This window comes from Numida meleagris, chromosome 1 (assembly GCF_002078875.1).
Source record: "Numida meleagris isolate 19003 breed g44 Domestic line chromosome 1, NumMel1.0, whole genome shotgun sequence".
Lineage (NCBI taxonomy): Eukaryota > Metazoa > Chordata > Aves > Galliformes > Numididae > Numida > Numida meleagris.
In genome coordinates, this window is record NC_034409.1 from 103,616,039 (window position 1) to 103,634,277 (window position 18,239).

Genomic DNA, 18,239 nt, shown 5'->3' on the forward strand with positions numbered 1-18,239 from the left:
CTTTCTCTATTAAACAGCTGAAGTTCAGCCTCTTCTGCACTGCTAAAACCATTTCTCTCTCATGTCCTTGATTATGTGATGGCTAGTGATAATGTTAATCCTCCACTGCCAGCTTCCCTTGATCTAAACCGCCACCCTTAGCAAGGGCTTCCAGTCCAGCTGGCTGTCTCATTTCCTTCAAAGCTGCTGTTTTTCATGACTGCCTCTGGCCAGGAACATAGCGAGGAAAGGAAGGCAGCACTGCATGGAGGGCATTGACCGGGATGGGACGCAGACAGCCTGGGCTGCCAGCAGACGGGGGCCAGGAAGTGTTGGGAAACACCACGATCCATCTTCACACTCTCAGACGCTGGCATTGAGCATTTGTGCTGTACCCCACTGTCAGCACGACTGAGAGTCTGGAAACAAGTCAACAATGCGCGGGCTACCCTTTGCTCCTGCACAACTTAACTGCACCATTTAATATCAAGTAGCTTTTGTCACCATTTTCTGCCCATTGAGTGCCAGGTCCTAAAGTGCATTTTGTGCACACTCTCCGTACATTCTCACTGTTTTCATCTTCCGCAATGATCTCTCGTCATCTCTTGCCTGACTTGTTTGCCCTTGCTGGTGTCATGGTTGCAGCAATGGGGGCCCTTCAGTTCAGGGCACACGTATTTCTGAGGTGTGACTGGTTCTGCACAGACATTGTTCTCCTGCATCGTGTTGACTTTAGTGGGGGTGGTAACTCTACACTCAATAGCAGAGCATTGCTCTGACTGCAAAACACGCTAATAAATAATAACCTCACTGACCAAATGCCAGCTGATTTTGTAAGCCTCGAATGACTATATCAGCAATAATTTGATGTGTACTTCTCTGGTATGAGCTACTCCATTTTGGGAGCTCAGTGTGGGATAGGCACAGAGGAGAAGTGACCATCAGGATCATCTTTAACACCATTTTTAGGGTGTGTTGGTAAGTCAAAGCTCTCATGACACACTCCTGTAGACATAGTTCCATGCTGAATTCCATCCATGCACCCACTTTCCTCCACGTGCATATTCCCTGTTGAGCTACCCTCTACATAGATTTCCTACAGTCACACTAGAGCTCGTGTGGCCACATCATCCTAACAGCAAGGTAAGGGCTGGCTGCTGGCAGGGGTGTGCGCAGTGGGAAAGGACTTGACTCATGCTGATCAGAGAGCCATACTCAGGGAGCTGGTTGCATGTTACTACATGCATGCCTCTTCCGTGGCCCAGCCACATCTTGCAGTATCATGGTTTTGGTGATAGAGTTAAAGATGTCCGAGAGGCTCAGTATCTGGGGGACAACCTACTGTAGGGAACCTGCTTGAGCAGGGAGTTGGACTAGGTGATCTCCAGAGGTCTCTTCCAAGCTATACAATTTTATGATAGTTCTGAACATGACAGAGTGTTTGGTTGTTTTTTCAGTCACCTGGTACCATGTAAACAAGGGTCAGGATGGAAGTCAATTTGTATGTGACCTGTCAGGCTGCTCTGTGCTTTGCAACATTGGTGTTTAGACATCACAAACAACATTAAATTGAATCCTGCTTTCTACTTAGCACAGTATTGATCTTTAAATAGGAAAAGACCAGCCCATAAACCGGAAACTCTATATCCATGGAAACATGGAGCATAGCTCCTATGACTCAACAAGCACAATGGTAATTATTTTGCTGTCATTTTTACAACTTCAAAGCTTAATGGTATTAAGAGACCCTCAGCTCTTCCACTTGATTATTATCTGTCATATGTGGTTAAATAATAGTCAAAAGAACATCACTGACTGAAATGTTATGTTCCCATTTAAAAAACAGCGCCTACCACATAATGCTGTATGAAGTAGTATTTGAGTTTTTAAAATTAGATCAATAGACAGACAAATAGATAGATAGAAATGTTGGTCTCATTTTCTTTCCCCTCTCTTACTCATCTTTTTAAATGTCGATACAAACATGCTCTGTAGTTCTACTGTAGCCCTGATAGAGCCGGCTAGCTACATTCCTTGTTTCCCTGGTTGTCAGGTCACTCGGCGGTGAAGGAAGCTTTCTGTAAAACAGAAACAAAAACACTATTTCAAAATTGAAATGGCAACAAGAATACATCTGGCGGGACAAATTTATGCATAAAGACTGCTTTTTTACCACAGCATCAATACTGATGGAACTGGTTTTAACAGAGAGCAGAACTGCTCCTGCTAACAGAAGCTCCTCAGGCTTATCTTGGAGCTCTGGGGAACAAATGAGGGGCACATGAACAGGATGGGGCTGGGGCAAGTGGCTCCTATGTGAACATGGCCAAGCTCTGGGTGACAGAACGGTTCTTTTTTTAAATAAAAGCTATTTTACTGTGTTGGATGCCATGCTATTTTTTATTTTGTAAATATGCACTTGTATTCACTTTGAGGAAGGCTGTGTCATGCCACGTGTGGAACAAACCAGCTTTTAGATTGATTCTTTTTTCCCCAGCTTTGTAACAAGTCAGTGGTAGGCTAAAGACAGCACTGGAATCCTTGTATTGAACCCTGGGGAGAAGGAATGAAAAGGTCTGATTTCCTTACCAGAGCTTGCAAGATGCTCCCTAAGTGTAACAAGTGGTACTGCAACTTGCAACACAAAGGGCTCATAAACAAGGGAACCTTTATTGCAGAAAAGTTTCCACTGCAATGAGTTCTCAAATGGTCCATAAAAGGGCATAAATTGGCTCTTTCATTTCAGAAAAATAAAATGCCTGCCCACTTGATAGCACAAATAGTAGATCCCGAAGCCAGCCCTTGTTTAAGGTGTTTACAGCACTGGGCAGACACCAGAGAACAGGAGTGGAGGAGGGCAAGGGAGGAGCCCGTGCCTCCCTGTCTGGCCGTGGCGTGTACCTGGACCCAGAAGATCCAGTCAGGATTTATGTCAAAAAAAAGCAAGCAAACAGCACCTTAAAGGTTTAAAACACATTGGCAAAGGAGAAGCACCACGGAATGTGCTGGTTTTATTGCAGCCTGACAAAGAGAGAGAAGGCCTTTAATTTTAAGAGTTCCAGGGCTTTTTTTTTTTTCTTTTCATTCCTTTTTTTTTTTTTCTCAGTTATTCGCATGAGAAAATAACTAGGCATTCCAACGACATCATTTGGCAGAAATGAAATCTAAGTGCTCCAGTTTGAGTTTCAATAAATCAGTACTAGAGTTGGCCCTGTCACTCTATAAACTCTTGGGCATTGGCTTTTATACCCTTTTGGAACTGGCTGGCTGCTCTCTTAAACACGCTGATCATGACGCAGTGATGGTTTCATCATGACACGCACTAATCAAAAAAAAAAGGCAGGCAAATATTTGTGCTGCCCCTCTGCCCCACAGATGAGCAGCGTTTTTAATAGTTTTGCTAGAGCCTAATGCAAATAGAATTGTTTGTTTAACATTTCCAGGATTTCCTTTCCTTTCTTTTTCATTTTCTTTCTTTCTTTCTTTTTTTTTTTTTAAGTGATTTGGAAAAATAAAAAGGCAATATGATACCACGCAGCAGCCACTGTTGTTAACATGATCTTTCTGTAATGTTGTGTGGAAAGAATGCACAACAAAGGAGCTCGAAAAGCTTTGTAAATATACATTGCACATTTTGGCAGAGAAAAACCTGCCTGATTATCTTTCTGCTACTGCTGTAAATGATATTGCCCTTTTAGTGAACAGATGCAAGCCCTTCTGAATCCAATTAAAGGCTTCTCAGGTGTGCTCATGTGAACAAATTTTGGATGCTGTGGTGTGCGTGCATTGGTGCGGCTGGCAGGTAGCTGGCATTTCTGTCATAAAAGCTACGAAGGCCTGGGTGTAAGTGTGTGGACACTGTGGGCACCATGCATTTCTCCATGCTGTCAGAAAGAATCTCGGTAGCAGTGAATATGAAAAGCGTTGTTGTTTCTCTAAATGTTATGGCAAAAGCATGAACGGAATTACAGCATTTCTAAATATTTTGCCTCATTAGTCTGTTGGGAAGAATTTGAACTCCTCTTGTCCTGGATGTGAATGCTAAGTATTGACTAAACCTGACTCACACTTTGCTGGCCGTTGGGAAGGCCCAGGGTCAATGTCACCAGAAAGCTGCAAATCCCAAAGGCCATTTCTCACAAAATCCTCATCCTTAGCCTCTGCATTTTTAAGGTTTTTTGACTCAGAACCAGAAACGTCTCAGATTACAGGCCCTGGTCTTCCTCCCCTGGCTGACAGGAGTGTAACACAAACAAAAACAAAGCCATAGGACATTTAAATAGAAAGTTGCCCATTAAAGGATTATATCTCTTTAAAGTATTTATTTATACTCTAGTATGCCTAGGTCAAATGGACATGTTCCTTGCTGCTGTATCTATCAGAGGGGAGCCCTTTGTTATGCTATTTCCTAGCTTATTCAAAACAAAGTCTCTGTAATAATCAGGAACTAGCAAAGGAGTGAAGCAGGATGGCAGAATAGTTCAGAGGTAGGGAAGGACATGGCAACAACATTGAAGACATTGTTGAAGTCGAGGCAAATCATTTTGTCCTCACTCTTCCTCCGTGGGTAGATGACAGGCCTCTTGCTGTCTACTTCTCTTCCATTAGAAGGAGAGGGACCCTCCTTCCCAAAATTTGTCCTGGTCACTTGAAAGAGGGCCTTCTGCTATGTGTGATACTTTGAGGGTCCTGGGTGCCAAAAGCTTTCCCAGGTATCTCTTTCGGAGTGATATTTTGGTTGTCAGTTATGTTTCTGCCTGCTGCGGAATGCCTGAATGGTGGTTGCCTGGCAGATGAATTTCGCTTCAGCTTGGACAGCCAATATTCACAGAATCCCAGAACAGTTTAGGTTGGAAGTGACCTCTGGGTCAATCTGGCCCAGTCCCTGCTCAAGCAGGGACACCCAGAGCAGGGTGCCCAGGACCATGTCCAGGCAGATTTTTAAGATCTCCAAGGAGGATACCCCACAGCCTCATGGTTCACACTGCTTCCTTTCAGAAGGGAAAAAGTCCTACTGCTTCCTGTCCAAGGGCTAAACTTGTGCAAGTGAAAAATATTCATGCTGTTATGTGTGGTGTGCAAGTCTGCGTGCACTTAACTGCACCGAACACAGGCTAACCTGCCATTACCCAGTGAACAAATTAAGTTTCCTAATAAAGCCTGTTCTCACTAAATTCACTTCTGCCTCCCACTGCTGTTCCCTTCCCTTCCCTTTTCTCTGTTTCAGCCAACCTCTTATCTTGCCAGGGAACAGAAAGCCCCAGCTTTCCAACTCCTCCTTTTGCACTTACACCTTGCCCTGCTTCTGCAAAGACAGTGGTGTCTTACCCCTCACATCAGTGGGCACCTTCTTCAAGTATCAGCCAGCAACATCTTCAGTATGGCTCTTGAGTCACCTAGTTCGATGTACTCTGAGAGCTAAACTGCTGCAGTCCATGCGGGGTACATTCAGAATCATGTACACTGTGAAGATGGATTTGTTGCACTTAAATAAATAAGTATCTAGGGAATGATATCATGTTAGAAAATCAGGAGAATGAGTGTGAGGAATCAAAATCAGTGAGGAACTAAAACTGGGAAAAATGTCGACTCAAAGGGGAAAGAGCCAACAAATTTTGGTATTGGTATTGGTGAAGCTTGTTAAGTTAACAACCTGTAGTGTCTGAAATAGTAAGACTGCTAGTGGGCTTCTCACTTTGCTGTGATACACTGGGCTTATTAATGCGTACTTCAGCCCTGGGATAATCTTTTCAAGCAATTTTAATGTGTGAATTTCCTCTTTATTTTTTTTTTAGCCAACATTAATTCTCTGAAAAGAGAGGAGAGGCATCTACCAGGTAAGATGCTCAGTATTCAAAAGGCATCTTTTATACACAGCCATCATCTAACACTACCAATAAAATCTCAGTTTTTTCTTATGTTTACAGTAGAAAATAGTCTTGAGATTTCAGATGTCTTAGTGAGTTCATGTTTGCCAAGTGCAGGCACTTCAGGAGTCTTCAGAACCTTTTCTTCTTGAGTCAAGTAAAACACCAGTCTGTCTCACTTCTACATGCAGCCCATATTCATGGTAAATTCTTCTTTGGTTATATACTCATGTGCCCAAAGTCTTCTACCTGGGAGCTGAAATTAGTTCTTTTATTTCAGGAAGTTGTCCAGATAGGGTTACAGCAAATGGCCCGTGGCAATCCTTAATGCTAATCTTTCACACTCTTCAGAGCATTAGGTTTAAGGGAGGACAAATACCATACTTGTTCATGCAATTGATATGTTTTCCCCTTTCACTTCCCAAGATTGTATCTGTAAAAGCAAGAACACAGCAATTGTACACATCTTTTCTACAACTCCTGATAATCTTGCTAATGACCAGGCAGCACAACCATGTGTTATGACATTAGATCTGTATGCAAGTTTTGTACTTCAGGAGAGGACTTGCAGGTGAAATTTCTGCTTTGAGTTTATCTCTGACTTCCCGAGGATGCACTGACATAGGACCAAGAGTGTACTGTGGTTTTGGATGGCTCATTTATAAGTGATGAAGCTGAGAAACCTGGGATTTGATTTTCAGACCTTGGAGTGCTACTTCTGATGAGTGGCTGTCCAGCAGAAATTCCAGCTTAGGTGAATCCTCCTTAAAGGGATGCAGAATGGGTGCTGCTTTTGAAAATGCTCACTTCCATCTTGCTTTTCTTCCTGTAAATGATTGAAACTACTAATATGCCTCATCAGAAGATAATTTGACTGATGGCCCTTCTAGTCTCTGTGGACTGTTTCTGCTTGATGTGCAAAGTGACTGAAAGTGACAAATGAAGCACAAACTCTGCATCTTCTTACTTGGTAACACAGCCTATTTATTAAGTTCAAGGTGGCTCTTCCTAATCCTTTGGTGTATAGCTTAAGTGAGTACATCCCTAGAAGCAAGGAACAGGAAATGTGAATAGATGACATGGGGAGACTTGGACTCTTCTTCATTTGTAAAAGCGGCTGTTTAACAAGTCTTGTATAATAGTGACTTCTGGGACAGAGTCCGTCTGGGATGGATAACTTTTATATAACATTTGGGGTCTAAATTAAGAGCTGGATTCTGCCCTTGGCTGCCCCCCATAACTGAGTGTAGGGAAGCACAGATGGTAGAAAAGCTCACTTTAAAGTAGTGACCTTACATGCAGTATGACTGCCCAGCCAACAAATCTGCTCTCTGCACTACAAGATACTGCTCATGTAGCAGACTGCACGCTGAGGTAGCTCCTAGTAACTAGAAAATAGCTAATGGGCTATTTCTTCTGTTAACATATGCATGTGTTGTTCCTAGCTGCAAAGACAGGTGCTGACACAATGTGCAGCCAGTCGGTGCTGGGAAGAGGGGCATGGAGCACCCGTGGCACCTGGCTGCCTGGTACAAAGTGGCCTTCCATGACCCTGCTCCTTACGAACTGGGGTCACCAGTACCTCTGCTCTTTGCTGGCTGGGCAGGACACGTGGGCAGGATGGCTCCCAACACCTCACTGTCAACAGTTGTCTTAAATGCTTCTCTGCAGGTCTGAGCTTTTCTGCTTTTGCCTTTTGGGTTTCATTTCGAAGACTTGGGAGTGAGCGTACTTCTGCTGGCAGAATGTCTTTCAGTCCAACTGATGCAGGTGACTGAGCCCTTTCCTTGGTGGATCTTCACCCAATGGAGGATGAAAAAGAAAGGAGAGGAGTATGCAACCTTCCAGCTTTAAGCTCTGCAAGCCATTTGGCTGGTGGGTGGCATTAGCAAGGCTCCACTGTTCATTGTTGTGGGTGTCTTTATGAGCATTAGTGACAGAGAGCCAGCGGGCTGGCAGTAAATACAGACAGGCACCACAGTCCACACCAGTACTTCTGCAGTTCACTGAGAACAGAAAGGGTATTGGAAGTGTTACCGTTTTTTCCAAGTCATGTGTTGAATTTGGTCTGCAAAGGAGAGGTATTTAGGGCCACTGTGACATAATCGATCCCACAAAGTAAGCAATATTTGCAGCGGACTATATGTGTGCTCTAGCCCTACTTAAAATAAACCTACACATACTATCACTTTCTTATTTTAGGAACCAGTGAAAGGGAATGAGGGCTGCAGCAGCTACATATCGGTATATACTGCACATACGCTGATTACACCCACTCTTGTCACGGCCATTTCTACTCAGCAGTTGCCAGTGCTGCATAACTCATGGTGTTTTGGAGAACTCAGGAACAGGGCAGGCAATGTTTGCTTTGCCTCCTTGCTGTTGTCAGCTTAGGTGATGGGCTTGCAAGTGCGTGCATGCACATAGAAGCAATATGTGTGCGCACACCCAACTAGGTTGGAATTCATTACTGCCGTGGAAGACAAGAGTGTACCCCTCAATGGTAGGAAACCATCTGGTGGTGTTATAGCTGTAGTATTACAACCCTAGTGACAACAAAGCAATCGCATGGAAAATAGGCATCATGTTCCCTCAGCAGAGGCTACAAAACCTACTGGCTGCCTCCCCGCTGCCAGTCCCCCCATTCTTTTCCATGCAGGTATGCTGGATGCACTGGTAGAAATGGAAAAACAAATACTTTGGGATAATGATGCTGAGTCATTAACCATGTGATGGAAACAATTCATCCCGTTATCACCAGCCAGCTCCACCTCCGGCCTCCCAGTAGCCAAGGGCTGTAAATCTGCTGTCCCTCCTCCTCAGAGCCCTTTGTAGGACAAGTCCCTCTGTCCACCCGTAGCAGTGGGCGCTCCAATGCATGACTCATTGCCTGGACACCGTGCTGACTATGATAACTCTTTCTTCTCAGACTCTTTTGTATCTAACACAGTTGGGAAGTCCAAAATGAGTAGGGAAGGGGAGAAAGATTAGCTCCCAACTTCTTCTCTTTTATATATTTAAATAAGTAACTGAAAACTAACTTTAAAAAGGACCTCAGGTTGGCCTCTACAATTATAAGTCTCAATTCTCGCATCCATTTCTGTGTATGCACCATCCTAGATATAGGTGTGTACACACTGCTGATGCTAGTTCACATCCTGAAAAGCTATTTGTGCACTTCAGAAGAGGTGGGAAAAGCTCCTCTATATGCAAACTCACATCTAGGTTTTGAAAATATGTAATTAAGTGGTAGTTTATTGCAGATTTTTTTTTGCCTTCCTTCCTTCCAAAAGAATGTATGTGTATGATTGAAATGGTGTGAGCTGCTAGCTGGAAAAGGATTTTCTGTTTCTTCGGTAATTTATATTTACTTCCATCTAACGACGAAAACAGCTTACAGTACACAACTTCTGGCCTATTATGGATTAAAATGTATTTTGGAAATCTCCCCAGATTCCTGGCACATTTATTACAACTCGAAATATAGAGTGTTTTGGATCCTTAATCTTCACATTCCTGTAATAAGAAAAGTTGTATAATCCATCTCTGAAGGACAAGCCTTTATGAAAATATTGCAGCTACATACTGATAGTGGACTTCCATCACACTAAATCTCTCATTCATATTCAGCGAGGAATAGCCTCTCATTTTCTCATACTATAACATTTGTTTGTTTGCTGAAAAGCTCCCATGAAAATTTGGCAGTCTACTTCTGAAGGTCCATTTTCCACCCCCCTTTTTCATCTCAGCGCAGCTGGCTTCCACCTCGGGTGGGGTTGGTGGGTGGGCAACGGCAGCTTCTGAGCTGCGCCCATCCCAGCACTATGCAACCCAGGAGGGAAAGGGGCCAAGTGCAGGGGATGGACAAACAGGTGGGAAGGCAGAGGTATGGTATGGTGCACACACCTCCTGCTCTTCTTTGAGTGGTGCACTTTCCCTGTCCTTATGGGTCATTTCCATCCTTAACATCTAAAGCGCTAACGTTAATGGCATTTTCTTGCTTCTTTTCCAGTTCACCTCTAATACTTGGCTGCTCTATCCTGCAGCTGCAGATAAAATATACATACATTAAGGAAAATTCCACTGAACATATTGTTTTTTTTCTTTCTCCTTGCTTCCAAACACCACTCTCAAAGTGTGCAATGCCAAGTTACAAGTTATAAATTAGTCCTTCTTGTTCTTTCCCTGGGTCCAGTACAGAAACCTGTTTGTCATCTGTAAGGGCAGCTGAAGAGCAAGAAACAAATGGATCATTCTTTCAGATGCGGTCTAGGTAGTGTCTTAGTTTCAGCTGGGACAGAATTGTTTTCTTCACCGTCTGATATGATGCTGTTTTTGTTCCAGGATAAAAACAATGTTGATAACACACTGATGTTTATAGTTGCTTGCTAAGCAGCGTTGTACAGAGCCAAGGCCATTCGCAGCAAAGGGCCCAAGCAGCTGGAAGGGAACAGAATTAGGACAGCTGAGTTAAACTGGCCAAGGGGATATTCTGTACCATGTGACATTAAGTGGAAGGAGTTTTAAAAAAGGGGCGGGAGTTCATTTTGCTCTCTTCTGCTGCTCAGGGGGCTAGGTGGGCACTGGTCAAGGGATGGTGAGCAATTGCTTGTGCATCACTTGTTACATGCATTCATATATATATACAGCCATAACTATTATCCTTTTCCTTTTTTCTGTCTTAGTAAATAGTTTTATCTCAACCCCTGCGTTTTACTTTTTTTTTTTTTTATTCTCTCTCCCTTCCCACTGGGAAGAGGAGGAGCGAGTGAACCACTGTGTGGTTCTGAGCCACCTGTCAGGTTAAACCACAACAGACAGAAAAACTGAGATGCAGTCCAGAGCTGAGCTGCTCCGTGGACAAAACCCAAGTGTTAGAAAGCATACAGTTTCCTGGAAAGGTACATTGTTCATCATGTACATTCATCTACCTAAAGAGTGATCTCTGAATGTGACATGGCATAAGAAAACCTATTACTTGGAGCCTTTCGGGGTACAGACATTTTGGACACAGCCAGCTGAATGTGAGAAAGCAAAAAGAATCTGTTTAAACCAGGACAACCCTTATGGACAATACAGAGTGCTTGTTGGGATGTTATGGAATAAAAACAGGATAGAATGCACCAGAACTTCAAGAGAACTGATTCAAATCTTTGACAGTCATTTGCTGTATGACCTCTATACCTATCTTGTTATCTATAGGTAGAACTAAACCTATTTCTGTTGTCAAATGAAAAGAAACACATAACTAATCTATATAGCAATTGAGAGATGGGACCATTATTTATACAAGATGGAACTATTTCAGTATTGTTAATTATTCCTTTTGGTAGGGCTTTGGCTCAGAGCCTGACTAGGAACTGGTAAAAGGCTTTTAGTTTTTAAGAAAGATAGAAAAGAGTGCAAAGCTGAAGCGTTCCAGTTTCTCTGGCATTTTCATATTGATAATGGGATTGCTCAGCTTCAAGACTTAGAAACGCTCAGAGCCCAGGAAGTTAAGGTTAAGGCAGCAAATTTTGCCATACCACTCTGCTAAACGAGTGTGTTTCTGAGTGCAGTTTTATTATGCTTTCCAGTATGGTTGTCAAAAAGTCCTCCACAAATACTGTGCAGGGCAGAATTGGTGTTTCTTACAGATAACTGAACTTCTGTTTTGTCACTTTCCATTCTTCATCATTTTTGTTTTGTGCATTCACCCCTCAGTTCTGCAGCCCATGCTCACCTGGAGCGGTGCCTGAGCAGTGTCCTGTGGGCACATCTGCACCAGGTGCAGACAGGGGGTAGCACGGTTCCCACAGCAGTTGAAGCCACCAAAAACACATGATTACAGGGATTCTGGTAGTGCAGCTCCACCGTTTTATGCTAACACTGCCACCAAAAAATGTGGTCCTACATTTCCTCTGCGGCTCTTACCTCCCCACATGCTCATTCCTCCCACCTCTTCTTGCCAGTGGTAGCATTTATTTGGCTGTTTGTTCAGCCAAATCTTGGGTTTGAACTGGTTGAAAGTTAAACAGACTCCATAGTTCTCCCATGAACACATATGTGTGTACTGTACACACACGTATGCGTTCCTTTGGAGTTGCTGAAGAGTCAGTACCACGGGCAGCAGACACACAGGTCAGCAACCTGTAAGTAGTTTGGGCATTGTGCCTGGCCTGCACCAAGCACTGAACAAATAACATTTCCAGTCAGTCACCGTCACAGCCAGTAACAGTGATTGCTAGGACTTGTGTCTTTTAAAGTAGAAGGAAACGTGGAAAGATCATTGTATATCTACCCCAGGTAAGTGAAAACATCGTGTCACTTAACCACTGACTACAGCTGAGACTTTAGCCTTTATAGCACATATTCTACCAGCGGAGAAGCTAAAGGAGTGTTGCTGCAGGGGGCTTTCTGCCTGCAAAGAAAATCCCCAGCGTGAACGCTGCCTGGCGCTCCGCCAGCGTCTGCAGTGGTCTGAGACCACTGTGGAGAGTTTGTTCTCACCATTGGTACTAATGTGTGTTATCACAGCCTGTAGTGGGAGCACTGGACAGCATGCTTCCTTTGTGCTTGGTTCCCTTTTTGTGCATAGGAGCGGTCGGCTCAGGCTCGGCTGAAACCACTGTCTAAATAGGTGAGCAAACAAAGGAGGGGAGGATGTGGTGTTACTGTTCTAATTTTACATCAGGGGTTGTTGGCACAGTGCTGAGCGTGAGTAGTGGTGGTGCCAATGGAAGCATGCCAGAATTGTCAGCGGCTGCACTGCCAATACTGGAGGGGAAGAGGGTGAAAAACACTGGATGTAATTATGTGCATTACTGCACTATTAACATGAGGTAGGTGTTTGGTACCTCCTATCTTAAAATCTTGGTTTGCCATGAGAACTGGGAATGGGACACGTTAAAGAGGTGCCAGCTGAAAGAAACGATCTTGAGAATTACTGATTGTATCATATCCTCTGCACAATTTTGTGCAGGGAGGGAACTGTGCAGACTTTAATGCTAAAACGTACAGAAAGGAGTTGCTGTTATGTCCTGAGTTATTCTGCTGAGAATAGCACGAGTTGTTCTGCCTAGCAGACTTGTAACATCTTATTACACAATACAGACAATTCCACATCCCATAAAGCAATGATACAGTTCACTGTTTCACAGAGTCCATTTCTTTGTATCTAATTTCATCAATGGAAATGGGAATTGCTAGCATCTTTTTCATGTATCAGCATTCATAACATCTCTGCGAGGGGCTATTTGATTTCCTACTTTTCTGCAGCTGTCATCTGTTTTGCTGTTTCTTCTGCATATTGTTTTTTCTCCCCACGCACATTTGCTGCAGAAATAGTTCTGCGACTATAGTCATAACTTCTTCACACAGAGCCTCACATTTCAGACTCACCTCATTTCAGGTGGTGTTACCATTACAATTGCTCTGCACATGTTGAAAGTCCCAGTAAAGGTGACAGTCGCATCACCTTCCACTGAAAAAAAAAATTGTGGCTTTTTCCCAGGCCCTTGTAGCTGCTGGAGAAATCCTGGAAATCCTCGTTTTAATGGGATGCGCTGCTGAAGATCACTGTGGCTCCTCATAATGGCACACCCATTTCATTCTCACTTGCTGAACAATGAAGCGTGCACACGCGCGTGTGTGTACATTGCCTCCCTCCCTCGGGAGGGCTGTTGGCACTTCTGCCAGGCTCCATGCTTGCCCCAACTTGCTGTGCTTAGTAACTCAGGTTCAGCCTACTCTTGCTCTTACCAGGCTTGCCGTGTTGTTAAATTGCGTGTTAAATTGCAGAACAGACCCAGCAGGGCTATAAATAGAAAGAAATCCCCCAGATTTTTCTCAAAAGCTAAGACAAAGGCAGAGATTTTGGACATAGGTTGGTATTGCTAAGGATGGATGCTGCAAATTGTTTCAACTGTTGCTTGGATCGTTTTTGTCTACTTTTTTTTTTTTTCTTTTTTTTTTAAGTTGCTGTCCTGAGAAAGGTTTCTGAGGTTTGATTCAAAGTCTGGAAGAAACAGCTGATCTTCTGTTTTTACACATTCCGATATTCTTGCTTGCAGTGTTGTTTTTCAAGGCGTTTGTTTTGTTACTTTACTGTGAATAATTAAAGAAAAAGACCAAACAAGCTGGAGCTTTTTCTCTCTTACAGATGAGACAGAGCTTGTAGCTGCACTGCATTCAGTTAACTCTCTGCAAACTCAGTGAAAGCGATGGGATAGCTACGATGCCCCTAAGAGCATAAAAAGGACAAGAGCTTTACAACTGGAAATGATGCTTATGCTATTAAAAACCACCTGTGCTGAGCTGGTGAGGCCATGCTTTTTTCAGGTCTGGAGGTCAGCACATGCTTTCATTTCTAGGTGGAGCACTTTCCTGAAAACACCACTGAGATAAAAATATAGAAGGCTTTTTTTTTTCTTTTTTTTTCTGTCGTGATAGAATCACTTTTAAAATTCCAGACTAATTGAAAGTTTCATGCTCACAAATGCAGAACTGGCCTGTAATTTTCACTTGCACAGAACTGTGCTGTTGTGCCACTTCATTCACCGAGGAACATGGAAGATATTATGCTAGAGTTGTTTTACAAGATTCATCAGCTTTTCTGAAGACATTAAGTTCTTAATGTGGATTGCTTTGAATATACTCATGATTTAAATACAGTAGAGCCATGCACTGGTTTTGTTTCATGGGAATTAGATACACAGTGGAGTATATTTACTATGCAGACATGTTGTATTTCTCGCTATAAATTGTTTCTCAGAATCCAGTATTTTAATTAGAGCACATCTTAAAAACATAATAAAAAAGAAAACCAGCAGATTACTTACTTAGTACACATGTTCACTATACTGCATTCCATGAAAACATTTAGTAAACCTGTATCTGCTTCTTAAGAGAACATAAATTATAATAGTATTTGAATCAGACAGGTAAAAACAAAGTGATATAAAGCCAAGGAGAATTATCACTTTGTTGTACACTCATTGTTTAGCTAGAAAGCATCATGAGGATAATTTTTTAGAAGAAAGAAATGCATCTTGCCGAGCACAACAGATCATTCCAAATCTATCTGTGCTGAAGACAGAATGAATATTGACTTACTCTTTTTTTTTTTGTATTAGTGTTTCATATTGCAGCAATAACCCATACCGTAGTTTTCCCTTATATCCAGTAAGATGATTTAATATCTGTAATACTTTAATTTCTAGTGATGATTTTTTTCTACCTGCCCACTCTTCCCTCATTTAGTGTTTTCTCTTCTTGATTAATGTAAGAGATGAAAACAAACAAAAATAAGAACTTTTTTTTAGACCTGGGGCAATTGTTTTGGCAGGCTGGATCTGCAGGGAGGAGGAGAAGGAAGGAGTGAAAGGTTCAGAAATCTGTTGGGTTCTTAGTTTTTGATGGTCATGGATGATCCTGCTCTATCACCAGAAAGCATCCCCGAAGTTTGTCTGTTTTACTAGACACATATGACTGAAAGACCCCAGGATGAAACACCTATTTTGTGTGTAGAAACATTTTTGTGTTAGAGAGGATCTTCAGCTGAGCACTTTCACTGAGGTTGTGCTTTTTCTTGTGTGATTTGAGAAGTGCAGAAAGAGCAAAGTTAGACAGGGACACAGCTCCACTTTCTGCTCTTGATTGTGCGATGTGAGATTATTCTAAAGATGCAGAGGTGTGTAAATAAACATGTTTGTACATTCATTAGGAGGAAGTAGAATGGTTTGCGAAACTTGGAGAAAGCATCCTCAGTGGTGTGTAGTGCTAGGACAAGGAGTAATGGCCTAAAATTTGGACACAGAAAGTTCCGTACTAACATACAGAATAACTTCTTTACAATAAGGGTGACAGAGCACTGGAACAGGCTGCCCAGACAGGCTGTGGAGTCTCCTTCTGTGGAGATATTCAAGACCCCTCTGGACACCTACCTGTGTGTTCTGCTTTAGCAGGGGGATTGGACTCAATGATCTCTTGAGGTCCATTCCAACCCATGATTCTGTGATTCTGTGATCCCTCAAAACACTCAGCATCAAAAGCGATTCCAGTGAGAGATTTCCTGCTTCCTTGCCAAATGAAGGGGCAGTGCTTTCCACAGTGGTAGGAGCAGAGGCGCCTGCTGGGCTCTTACAGCACTATTCTTGTCCCACCGTGACTGTCTTCGTCCTACCTAACTTCAGACTGAGCAATTCAACACTCCCTTAGCCAGCTGCTGACCTTTTATGAGCTACCAGCTATTTCTCTGTGACCCAACTGACTATGTTTGTTGAGAAGGGAAGAGCCAAGAGATTCTCAAGGTCATTCCAGTGCAGTGCATACCAGGCCATCTATAACTTTTCCAAGACCTGGGGTTATCTTCTGTGAAAAATAAAAAATGACTCAGGCATGAATCCGTAATTTTATTCCAAATCCTCAAAATCTTGTGGAAGTTCAGACAGGTATTCAAGCTTTTGTTTTCTGTTTGGAAGTCCCATTGTTGCATGGAGTTTTGAAACACTACAAAGAAGGCATTTTGCTAATGAATTTGCATGCAGAGAGAAATATAAATTGCCAGAAATTTCACAATCATTTTAGAAAATCTGTTGCTATTAGCTCACATAATCCCCAGGTGATCTGATTGCATATCAATAACATAATACACCTGTAAGTGGCCTGACCTTTGTAAAGGGTAGTACATTTTCACAAATGTTAATTGTACAAATTGAGTAACAACTGCATTAGTCATCTGTAAAAATGGAATGTGAAACCTCTGGTTTTAACAGCATACACATCTACTGCAGGTTGCATACGCAGGAATAATTGTATTATCTGAAGGATTTAGAATTCTTTAATTCAAATCATTCATATGGCACTGAATAGCTTTCTTAGCTAGGAGTAAATTCCTCTGCAGTGTAACTACAGTGAGCTGGAGCTAATACTGGGAAAAATATAGGATCTTGATTGTTACAGACATTTATAAATTGTTGCCCCATTATAAAGAAGCCCATCATAAAGACTAATAGCAAGGCCCTTTTTTCCCCATGACAATCCTTCTCAGGTTGGCAGCATGAGAGGGAAACAGAGAGGCGGCCTGATGAATACTCCTTCTGTCATGCAGGAGAGAATTCCTGAATCTTGTGGAATGAATGATGTGGGATATATAGCACATCTCAAAGTGGGAGTGAAGCATGTCACAGCTAGCTTACACGCCACGCAGCTTGGGGAGAGGAAGACTTGTCTCCTTACCTGCTAAACGTATTTGGCAGAAACTGACCATTTTTCCCAAATATTCCTGTTTCTTCTCAACAGATTATTATCCGCTCTGTCCTCCTTTAAAAAAACAACAACAACAACACATAGTGCAGGTTAGAATTTAGCTCTAAATATTTCTCATTTCTTCAGTACTTCTAATATCTCCATAGACCTATGGAGGCTATTTTGTTTTCAGAGAGATTTTTCAGATAATAATATATGTGCACGATCTGGATAACACGTGCACTAAATCTGAGGCTTTTGAAACCATCAGATTTGCTCTGCAAGGTGGTAAAGATAGCCTTCGAATGCACAATACATCCAAAGCATTTCTCCTGCTTCGAAATTCCTACACAGATATGAATCAACTCCACAACACGTGCACAACACATCTCATGCATCTTGGAAACATCTCACTGTGCATGAAGCACAGAGGTGATCTACGGATGTGCGATAGGTGAGCAGATGACAGTGACATCTACCAGCCATGCTCTAAGTCACAATTTCAGTCAGACCGATATCTGAAAATCCTGAAGAAATGTATGCAATCTGCATTTTCTGCCCAGACACAATTTTTGAATAGAGAAAGAATAAATGTCCAGGGAAACCTGGATAAATGGTAGCCTGGAGAAGAACTTACTGTCTCCAGAAGAGAGGCAGAGATATGAATGCAGACTGAACATCCTTTGCTTCAATAAACTACCGTTTGGGAACAGAATAATCAGAGGCAAGGATGCAGGGCTTCCCCCTGGGAAACAGGAGACAGGTTGGCTCCACTGAAACAAGAGAGAAATAGAATTGCTGCTTTTTAAAAAAAAAATTGCTTTTTTCATATGTTAGCAGTATTCTGAGAGTATGTACACATCAGCACCATTAGCAGCTTAACAGTTGCGCATGTTTTGCTTGTGAGATTTTTAAGAGTGATGGGATCAAACCTCATCACATATCTAAATTAATCTGGGTTAGGGATTCCTCTGAGAAAAATGTAGGTTTGAACTAGATTAAATAATTGGATCATACTAGATTTCCTTGTTCAGGTTATTATATTTCCCCAACACAATTTATTATCAGCGAATGCCCTCACACGGAACATGGTAAACAGCTGTAAAAGTAGGGAGAGGCTCTGTGCATGTAGGAGGCGGCATTTTAATTGCACAGAATTACATTATC

General features: G+C 42.5%; 1 long non-coding RNA gene across 1 annotated transcript; it reads right to left on the reverse strand.

Annotated features, from left to right (window-relative positions):
- On the reverse strand, positions 1,897–13,768 carry LOC110402599. The gene is made up of 2 exons (XR_002441204.1): positions 13,227–13,768; positions 1,897–2,057 (listed from the first exon to the last, which is right to left on the reverse strand). It is a non-coding gene; the product is annotated as an uncharacterized LOC110402599 (long non-coding RNA).